Raw genomic sequence first — 11,529 nt, forward strand, 5'->3', positions numbered from 1 at the left:
CACCCCCCACCCCTCGCGTCTCGCTCACCTGTCAATCATTATCGCGCCCCCCCCCCCCCCACCCGCGTGTCACTCCCCCGCGTGTCACTCACACGTCACTCCCCCGCGTGTCACTCACACGTCACTCTCCGCGTGACGATCACACGTCACTCTCCGCGTGTCAATCGCATGTCGATCACATGTCACTCCCCACGTGCCAATCACATGTCACTCTCCATGTGACAATCACATGTCACTCTCCATGTGTCAATCACATGTCGATCACATGTCACTCCCCACGTGCCAATCACATGTCACTCTCCATGTGTCAATCACCTGTCAACCACATGTCTCTCCCCACGTGTCAATCGCATGTCACTCCCCACATTTCAATCACATGTCAATCTCCACGTGTCAATCACATGTCGATCGCACGTCGCTCCCCACGTGCCAATCACATGTCACTATCCACGTCTCAGTCACATGTCAACCACGCGCCGAACTCCATGTGTCAATCATTGTCACTTTCCACATGTCAAATACATGTCAACGAATGTCACCCGCAAAGCACACAGTCACTACACTTTACAGTGTATCCCGTGAAGCACTTTGGGACGTCTCGACGACCTGATAAGGCGCAATATCAAATGCAACGATTATTATTATTATTATTATTATTATTATTATTATTATTATTATTATTATTATTATTATTATTATTATTATCCATATGCCAATCACTGTCTCTCCTGTCAATTTCTCTCCCCATGTCAGTCACTGTCACTTTCTCCGTGGGAGTCACTACCTCTCTCTCTCTCTCTCTTTCGTTCTGTCCACATGTTATTCGCACTCTCCCTCTATCCCCACTATCAATCACTGACGCGATTCTCTCCCCATTTCAACCATTTCGCAATTCACGTCAGAGGAATCCCGCCTTTAATAATCAGAATGAAATACGGGAGCGTTCGTATTTTTAAAAAAGCATTCCCGTATTTGGTACGGCACCTTTGGCGTTCAGAGGACATCCCAAAGCGCTTCACAGGATTTGCTGTAAAGTGCAGTGACTGTCGATAGAGTTCGACGAAAAGACCGATACATCTCAAAATGTTTGCATGGTGCGCGCGCACAGCAATGTCCCACAGACGGCCGTGAAGTGAAGTGAGTGACGAATTGTAATAATAATAATAATCCGCGCATTTGATATAGCGCTTTTCACGTCGGGAGGACGTCCCAAAGCGCTTCACAGAACACACTGTAAAGTGAATTGACTGCATATTTGTGGGCGAACGCGGCGGCCAATTGCGCACAGCAATGTCCCACAAACAGTCGTAGATTGAAAATGACCGATTTATTATTGTTTTTGGTTTTGGAGGGAATTGTACCTGGAGGATCGTCAGGCAGGACACCGGGCGGGAGGAGCGACTCGCTTTGTTTTTTGAATCGCGTGGAGGAAATCTTCATCTCTGTTTATCTTACAAGGCGAAGAATTAGGATATTTCACAATGGCTGCACACTTGGTGTTACTACGGATAGCTTTTCATTCCAGTGGGCTTCAGTGCATCATTCCAGCCGCCTTCCGAATGCACAATGCCCAGTTTGAAATATCAATATGCCACTGTGAAGATCTACAGCGCATTTCGTACATCCCCCGAAATTGCCTCTGTGCAGTGGAGCCATTTATTCTGCCAAAGCCCTGTGGCTCTTAGCGAAAAAAACGGCTGTAGAATGGAGGCTGCAGTAAAGAACTTGTCAAACTCTAAAATGCAGCATAACCGGAGGAAACCCAGATCTGCGTGAAATTGCACCCTGTAAACATTCAGAGGCTTTCAAATTGCTGATTTAGTCTTCCTTCGGTTTAGGAAATGTGACGGTTTGCCCAAATGTTACGCAGCCCTCTTAGATTCTAAGGCAAAAGGTCTTGAGCTTTGTCTTGACATGTAAGATGGGGTAACGTTTTGGAACATTCTTAAGGCTAAGCCCTCGAGAAATTTCAGGCCGCAGACACCTTGAATGCGCTCGCGCACACGTATACACACCAGTGCACAAACACGCGCGCACACTCTCTTATTCCCCTCTCCTGCATACCGCACTTTTGTCTCTCCCTCATCTCCCTACCCCCCCCCCCAAAAAAATAATAATAATAAATTGGTCACTTAACCCACGACTGTTTGTAAGACGCACCCACGTGCAATTGGCTTCCACATTTCGCCCACAAAGTGTACAGCCAATTCACTTTACAGGATATTCTGTGGAGCGCTTTGAGACGTCTCGAAGACACGATAAAGCTCTATATCAGATTCAAGGGTTATTATTATCTCTGCGTCGAGTTTCCTCTTTCAGTATATTTATGTTTTTTGCTTCAATCTCAGTTTCCGTCAGTGAGTTCCATATTCTCACTACCGTTTTTGCGTGACGATGTTCCTCCTAAACTGCCTTTTCACATATCTGTTCCTCGCTAGCAAAGATTTAGTTTTCAATGCCGCAGTTAGGGTTAAATCAATTGGGCCCAGGAACAGAACCACTGCATTAAAGTACACTGCGTGGGTGGTACTATACGACCGCTTGGCTCACTTAAAGGAAAGTGGGACTGTTAGTCTCTAACCTCGGAAGTGTACGGCATCACACTCCCGGCCCCAAGAGCACGCAATCTTCCTGTTAACGTGTTCTGTCCTTGACAGCAATCCTTCCTTATCTCGGGTTTGTGCAATCTCCCATCCACCAGTTAGAACAGTGAGTCAGCCTGGTTCAGAGCGCTAGGTCTCTCGCCTTTCCGAGTCAGGAGGTTTTCTGCTCGGGCCTTGGACACACTGCAGGTGGTGCTGTGACGCCTCGAAGCCGGAGAAACAAAACTAATGCAAAATGAATGCTTCTTCCCAAATAGGGTTGATGCCTTCTGAAGAAACACAGTTCCTGCGCTGTGATAATATTGAGCGATATTGTTGTCCGAGGCTATGGTGAGTGGAATGGATGGGAAGACACGCTGAAGTGTTAATGCCTGAGTAATAGCAATAATAATAATAATAATCCTTGCATTTGATACGTGCATTCACCCCACCCCCACCCCCGATAAAATCGGTCATAGATGTTTGTGGGACTTAAGCTGCTGTGTTGGCCTGCAAAATACAGTCACTACACTTTACTGTGTAGTCTGTGAAACGCTTTGAAACGTCTCGACGATGTGATAAGGCACTAAATCAAATGCAAAGATTATTAGTGTTATTATTATTATTATTATTATTAAATACACAGTCAATAATACCTCACAGTAAAATCCTGAGACAGCATGACAACGTGATAGGCCACTGTATCAAGTGCAGGGATTATTATTGGTGATTAATCTGATCCTTGGCTCCAGCAACGGACGTGCGTGTGGTTCGCGTGTGCATCGAGATGCTAAATATTGCTCAACAAAATTCATGGGGAAACCACATCGTTTGAATTCGAGCAGACTAGTTCTTTGAACAATATATCAGAATGAGCAGGCACACAGTGAGAGAGAGAAAGATAGCGAGACAGAGAGAGAGAGAGAGAGGAGGAGGAATTAAACATTTCATGTTGTGAAATTTCCCTCCGTTTGTACTTTCAATCAGAAGAAACAGAGCAGACAATTTGCCGATAGGCTCAGTCTAATCCTTCCCTGAAAATCACACCGCAACATCACAGTAGGGTTTGTATTTGAAATATATAACGACCTTTCATTTGATGTGACCACTTATTGGATTGGGAAGATGTCTCGAAACGCTTCGCAGAACGTTTTACTAACCGTCGCAACGTGGGGTTTGAACCGCAAACCTTTTTGACTCGGAGGCGACTGAGCCAGGCCTTTTCATTTAAATTTTTCTTTTCTTTTCTAGAAAGCGTTGATTTCTCGATGACTTGCATCCGATCATATTTTATTCATCCAACCTACTTTGTCAGGAAATTGCGCTCGTCAGGGCTCGCTCCCCAAAGCTCACACGAAGCTCGTGCTTGAAGTCACACGGAAGAAATCCCTTTGGTGAGCTCGGGCCGAAGGGGGAATGAGCACTGCGGAACGCGAGGCACTGACTGATCGTGTACGTCGTCTGCTTTCGAAGCCATCGAGAGCATCTCCACAAAAAATAATAACAACAATAATAATAATCCGTGCATTTGATCCAGCGCTCATAACGTCAAACCATCTCAAAGAGCTTCAAAGGGGTAATTGCTGTCAAATGAGCTGATTGCGTGTTCTGTAGGCGGACATGACAGCCACTGGAGCTCAACCTCCTGATGTTGGGGCCCAAACTCAAACTAGCTGCTCTAGTATCACGGGCAAACCAGGTCAAGCTCGGGAGACAGGACTAAATAAAACCATTTTCAAGTTCAAATTTCTTCTCATTCGATCTCGATTCCACTCGAATATAAGAGTCTGTCGGAAATAACCCGTCGAACGAGCCCGGGGTTGATGCATTTGGCTCGGGGGCAAGAGGGGGAACGACTCACTCTCTTTGTGCCTTGCTCGCTGGCTTTCCGCACTTTAACGTCTCTGATCGAAAGAAGTCTCGGCACTGCCGAGCCAATTCAATCGGAAGATCTTTCCTTAATCGGTGGCCCCAACGGGACATCCACATCACTGAGTCTACGTGGTTAGTGTGCGCTTGGTGAGTCAGTCTTACACCAGGAAACATTTCATAACAATCCTCACAGATACGAGAGTCTGAGCCCGGGAAGGGAGAGTGTTGGGTGGGGGTGGGTGGAAAGGGAGAGGACAGATCAGTGGGGAGAGATTCCGCATTTCATTCCAAACACGGGAACGTGGCTTATAAATATGTCGATCTGTCAGTCCGGTATGGTTCTCTTAAGCACGGTGATGGGTTTCCGCGTGTGTCAGACACTTGGCTGTCAGAACACCGCTACTTATCTCATTTTCCTCCTGTCAGGATTTGAAGCCTCTGAGCTCAAATGTGTCTCGCCATAATGACACAAGGCAGGCACCTTTACTCTTTGCAATGCAGCAACGCTGATCTTAGTTGGACTTGACTGGTGTGTTGTGATTCATTAGTTCTGCAGCACTGCAGCCCATTGCACTGCATCGGCGGCAGAGATAAAAGATCTGGGAACTGAATTATTCCTTCTCTTAAGTGGCAGATCGGGCAGGCTAGATGTTAGGCAAGTTTCCTGACTCCACGCGCGCCTCCGTTGACCCGGCAGTAAGTCGGAACCCGCTTGTTAGTCGATCGGCGGGTCGCTTTTCCTGGGGGTGATAATCCATGCAAAAAAATAAAAAAAAAAATAATTTGATCACTCAATCCACGGCTGTTTGTGGGGACGCTGCTGTGCGGAATTGGCTGCCGCGTTTTGCCCACAAAATACACAGTCAATTCACTGTACAGCATATTCTGCGAAGCGCTTTGAAGATGCGATAAGGCGCTACAACAAATGCAAGGATTATTATTACTGATTATTATCACTTATTTATTGTGAAATCCCTTTGAGACATCCCCCCGAAAGGAAAGGCACTGTATCACATGTGAGGGTTATCAGTATTATTATAAAATGCTTGACGAGTTTCTTGTGATTAAAGCTTGTAATAACGAAAGGAACTGAACTCAATTCCCTCCAGGGTGGGGGGGAATCAACTGTGAACGATATCAAGGTTACTACAGTACTCGCGGAAAAGATTTTGGTCGCCCGGGCTAAAATGATTTAGCATTCAATTGACGATACTTTAATGGAGCTTTCATTATTGCGCTACCACCAAGAATCTCACGTTCTGAAGCATATCAATAGCTTCAAATTGCAAGATAATCCTGGGTTTTGCAGCCCGCGGGGGAACAGTAAAGTTGCAGGCGGCAATTTAAAATCAATTTAAAAATGTCAAGCGATAATTCGTCTCCGCTGCCACCTCTTCCACATACTCCTGAAGATGACAAGCTCTGTTAGGCTTCTTCAGTTATAAGCACCTGCCTTAAATAAAGCCCTCCGCAGTCTCAGACCCCCCACCCCCCCAGCCCCCTGCCCCCCCAGCACGTCTCAAAGTGCTTCACCGTAAAGCGCAGTGACTGGCTTTTTTTTTAAGTAAGCAAACGCGATTCGCACACAGCAACGTCCGGCATGAAGTCAATGATCAATCTTACGCAGTGGACTGTTGGTCAGGACACCCTATGATGGAGAAACCGCCTTCTCTTTTCCGATAGGCATCTTCGACGTCCGCTTGAACAGGCCGAGGCAACACCGTGTGAGTTCAGACGTGAGGTTCTGGACATGGGGCTCGAACCCGACAACCTTCTGACTCAGGACGGAGAGAGTGTCGGCTGACGCGAGCCAGGCTACACGCACACACAAACACACGCAACAGCTTGCCTTTCAAAGGCAGGCAGATGTTTGAACTTATTAACAGGCTCACTAAACAATTGAGTAATTGTCTTTCGAGCGCTTTCGACGGATTGATAATCATCTTGAGGGAAGGATTGATTGACGGGCGCCCAGCAAAGTACATAGGAACGGTGTCTCTGAACTGGATGTACGGATTGAGCTGAGCTGTGCCTAATTGGGGTGTTACAAGCCAACAACACTTTGCAGTAGGAATCCATCTGTATGTGTGTGTGTGTGTGTGTGCGGGCGTGTCTGGTAACTGGAGAAGGATTTAGCTGTCAATTTGTTTGAAGCAAGGTTTTCACGGCATTAAATCAAGCTCGCTGGAGGGCAAAGCATTCGTTAAACTTCCCATTCCTAAATACGGGGCCACAAATTCGCCAAGAACAGCGACCGCAGACGGACGTGAAGCGAACCACTGAATAGCAACTGGGAGGATTGCTCTCGCTAGGACGCAGTGGGAAACTTGTCTACGTTCATTTCTCTTAGGAACCATGAGAGAGAGAGGGAGAGAGAGAGAGAGAAAGAAAGAGCGAAAGAGAGAGAGAACGAGAGGGAGAAAGAAAGAGCGAGAGAGAGAGAAAAGGCATCAATGCCATCAGTCTGAGCTCCATTTTGATCTTTGCTGCGTCTTTACTTTGCTGTTAACCTCGTGAATCATGGTTCAAAACGAACCGGGTTCCGTTCTGGCGCCTTTCGCCCGCAAATCACACAGTCACTCCACGTTACGGTGTCTGCTGCGGAGGGCTTGGAGACGTCGCGACGACACACGACAAGGCGCTCGATCGGACGCAACGAACCGATGAGCCGAGCTGAAACACGGAGCCTTTTAAACACTCCTTCGCGAGTCGACGTACGGTTCGCGAAAGAGATGGAACACTTTAAAGCAAATTACGCTTTTATTGAACATGGTCTCTGCCACTTTTAATTTCCATCCACGGGCAATAAATAATTCAGCATTACTGCAGACAACATTCTTAATATTTTATGATTTTCATCATGAATGTCCCTCCTAGATATATATATATACAGTGAGTGTGTGTGTGTTTTTTTTCATTCCTCGCGGTGAATGCTTGGGTGCCAAGTGAGAGGATGGGAAAGGCCGAGGCCGAGAAAGTATTCGTCCGTATCCTTCTTTGGCTTCTCCTCAACCAAAGCTCGGTCCTGCAACGGGAAGTCAGGATGGGTATTCTGGAAGGATGAGATCGAATAATAATACTCCTGGCGTTCGACATCGTGCCTTATCACGTCGTCGAGACGCCTCAAAGCGCTTCACGGGATGCACCGTAAAGTGAATCGGTTGTGTATTTTCACGGGCGAAACGCGGGCGGCAGTGTCCACACACACAGCCGTGAATCGAACGACCGATTTTCTTCGAGGGATAAATAAAATCCCTTCACTTACCGGATAGATTTTCGGACGGATCTTTGAAGTCCACCTGAACAGGGCAGACGGGGTTTAGACCTCGGTTTAACATCTCGTTCCGAAGACCAGCCCCTCCGCCAACGCCACAGAACCCCAGCACCGCACTGGAGCATCAGCTTAGACTAACTACACTGGCTTTGAACCCACCACCTTCTGACTCAGAGGCGAGAGCGCTACCGCTCAGCCAGGTCGACAAAAGCAAAAAACAAATGGGGTGTCCTGGCCGGCAATAAAATAAAATTCGGCGATTCGCTTCCTTGGCTTTTAGCCGCAGGGCATCTCCGTGAGCGAATTACCTGCCAATTAACGCCCAAAACACACAGTCGCTACACTTCCCAGTCAGATCCTGCAAAGTGCTTTGAGATGTCGGCATGATGCAGAGGCGCTGTAGCAAAATGCCGGGATTATCACGGCTATTACTCTGTGGTTTGCTCTGCGGGGCAGCCATTCAGCGTCAAAACTCGGCCCAGCGAGGAGCAGTGAGTGGCTGGTTTGAATCAATGAATTATTTACGAAGTGAGAGGTCTCTAACGATCAATCTATTAACGTCGGCTGAATTTTCAGTTCGAATCAGCGTCAGAGAATCACAGACATCTTAAGCACAATCCCATCATGGGCTTACCGTGCTCGCCCCCCCCAACCCCACCCCCCCCCCACCCGCCCCGCTGGAGCTCTCATTTCTATTCCAAATCCCCCGCTGTTTCCGCACAACCCCTTTAATCGTTGTACGCTTCGCAATGAAGAACGTTTCTCTCGGAATAAATAATCGTCGTGATAGCAATAGGAAATCCTCGCAATCGACGCAGAGCCTTAACAAGTGGCTGAGATCTCTCGAAGCCCTTCAGAAGGATTCGCCATCAAAGTGTAGTGACTGCGTATTTGGTCAGCCAACTCGCATGCTGCGTAATGACGTAAACGACCATTGTTATCTGGCGATCGTTGGCTGGGGACACCGAGAGAGAGAGAGAGAGAGGAGAGAGAGAGAGGGATCTTTGAAGTCTGCCTGAACAACAACAACAACACCTTGCATTTATTTCGCGCCCCTCACCCAGAGCGCTTGACAGCGGTGGGTTTGGGGCACAGAACAGGCACAGATGAGGACCTTGGGTTAAGGTCTCATCCGATGGCGACGGCACCTCTGACAGCGCAACCCCCCCCAGCACCACCACCACCACCACCACCACCACCACCCAATGCGTTGGAGTGTCAGCCTAGACCGCGAGCTCAAAGTCCCCGACGCGGGGCTTGAACCGGCAACCTTCTGAGTCAGTGGCTCAGGCCGACACCGACGCAATTCCTCTCGTTACCTCTTGCTTTCAGGGGCTTCTGAAACGCACCGGGCTTGCAAGTTCCTTTGATGTGCTTTCCGCAGCGTTGAATAAATAGCCTTGACTCGCAACGAGGCATTTGATTTGTATTTTTTTTTAAAAAGAAGACGTCGTTTGATAAGATCTGCCAAAGAAGCAGCTGTTTTTTTTAATTTATGCTTGGGATTTATTTTTCTACCTTTTCTTCTCCCCCCTCCCCCCATTCCCCCCCATTCCCCCCCCCCACTCCCGCCTTCCGCATCCACGCTCCATCCATCCCTTCTAGCAATCTTTCAACGAACACTTCATAAAAGATTTAATTGAGTATTCCTTATTCCTTTGGGGGCGAAGAGAGTGAGGGGGGGGGGGGGCGGGGGTGGGGGAGTGAAGCTTTTTAAGGGGACGTTCGGATATCTTCTCCAAACTTTTCCTTTGAGGGGATCACTTTTCAGGGATTTTGTTCTTAGAACGATAGGGTCGGAGGGGAGAAAAAAATGCAGCTTCGGAATCATTTTTGAGGAAGACGTGGCGTCTCGCGGCAAAATGTTTCACACAGAAAACTGCATCGGGTCATCTTCTGTCACCCCGTTCTCCTTGGCTCCCACCCCCTCCCCATCTCGGGTGCTCGGTGTCAAGAGCTTTGAGATGTCCGTCCAACGCTATGTTATAGGGACATCCAATTTTGCAGACCATTTTGTTTTGTACTCACTGATTATCCTGCAGCGAAAGGTGTGGGTTTTATTTTTTGTTCCAATGCAGCTCAGTGGTTAGAGGGCTCGCCTCGCAAGCGCGCGAGAGGACCTGGGTTCGATTCTCGGGCGGGGCGAAATGTTAGGCGGGTTTCCTCACTCGTGTGGAGTTTACCTCTGTTTACCTGCAGTCAACTGATGGTCGCTCCATCCACGGCTGTTTGCGGGCACGCCGCTGTGCGCCATCGGCTGCCGCGTTTCTCCCACAAAATACACGGTCAATTCACTTTACGGGGTATCCTGCGAAGCGCTTCGGGGCGGCTCGAAGACGTGATGAGGCGCTGTTATCAAATGCGAGGATTGTTATTAAATATTATTATTTTAACCTTGGATGACAAGTGCCCTTCTCTGAGGGTTATTTCCAGAGCGGCTTCATTCAGCTTTCTCCTTTGCTTCGGCCGCGAAGTGGCTGTGAAGTGGACAAGACTTGCCACAGGCGGCAACACGTGAGTCGCCCTTGTCAACGCAGCCAAGAACGTGGAGTGGGGCGAGTCAGCGGGGAGGAAATCGGAGTCGGCTTTCCGTTACCCTGGAAACTCTTTGTGTAGGTTGATGATTGCAACGCTGAGGGGAAGGGCTGAGGCTGTGGAGGCATCGAGTGGTCTGAATGTAGGTTGAGAGCTCCTAACGGTGAAGCTGTCTGCAATGGAGAGGCTAACTATCAGAAGGGTTACAGCTGCTAACGAACTCCCTGGCTCTCCCACGCTGGAGGACGAATGGGAGAGTTTCTCAAGCCGAGAGACGTTGCTTCATTGATCCGTGTCCCTTGACGTGTCTATCGCTCGAGGTTTATCAGTACAGATGAGGACTCAACCCAGAGCTCCAAAGGGTCCCCTATCTGAACATCTCTCGCATTGCGTGGCGCATATGTTGAAGCCGTGAACTTTTACAGTGTGGCGATGGGGCTTTCTGAGACGCCGTCCGTCAAGTTGTTGTTGTTGTTGTTTCTCCCAGACCTCCTCGAGCCTGTTTCCCCCCCATCACGGCTGAACTGTACCTCAACTCCAATTACCCACCCTTGCCCCATAATCCCTTTATTATAATAATAATAATAATAATAATCCTTGCATTTGACATAACACCTCATCCCATCTTCGAGACGTCTCAAAGCGCTTCACAGGACACACCTTCCAAGTGAATCGACTGTGCATTTTGCGGGCGAAACGCGGCGGCCGATTGCGCCCAGCGGCGTCCCAACAAACGGCCGTGGGATCGAGTGACCAAATTATTATTATCTATTCATTTCTTTTGGTAAACAAATGGATTCAGCATCCACAGCCTCCCATCCCAATGAACGGCATCCCAGACAACGCAGCCCTGGGAATGACTCTACAATCTGCCGTAAAGAAAGGGGGAAGTTGTACGGAATCTGACGCGATACAGTCAAATGACCCTCTGTCCCCCGTTATTGATCTTTCTCCGTACGAGCGAAACGGGCGACGTTTTTATTACATCTGAGTCGCATTCACACACACCTTCGGGTCAATTCGAAATGACATTTCGCTGATTTTTTTTCCCTTCTCCAGGCGGCTGAGCTTCGCTGAGTCCAGCAATAAATAATAATAATAATAATAATAATAATAATAATCCTTGCATTTGATACGGCGCCTTATCCAGACGTCTCGCAGGGCTTCACGGAATCTACCGCAAAGTGTAGTGACTGCGTAAATTTGTGGGCGAAAGGCGGCAGCCAATTGCGGGCCGCAGGCAGTGTCCCACAAACAGTCGTGGGT

The sequence above is a fragment of the Callorhinchus milii genome, unplaced genomic scaffold, assembly GCF_018977255.1.
Source record: "Callorhinchus milii isolate IMCB2004 unplaced genomic scaffold, IMCB_Cmil_1.0 Scaffold23, whole genome shotgun sequence".
In the NCBI taxonomy this organism is placed as follows: Eukaryota; Metazoa; Chordata; class Chondrichthyes; order Chimaeriformes; family Callorhinchidae; genus Callorhinchus; species Callorhinchus milii.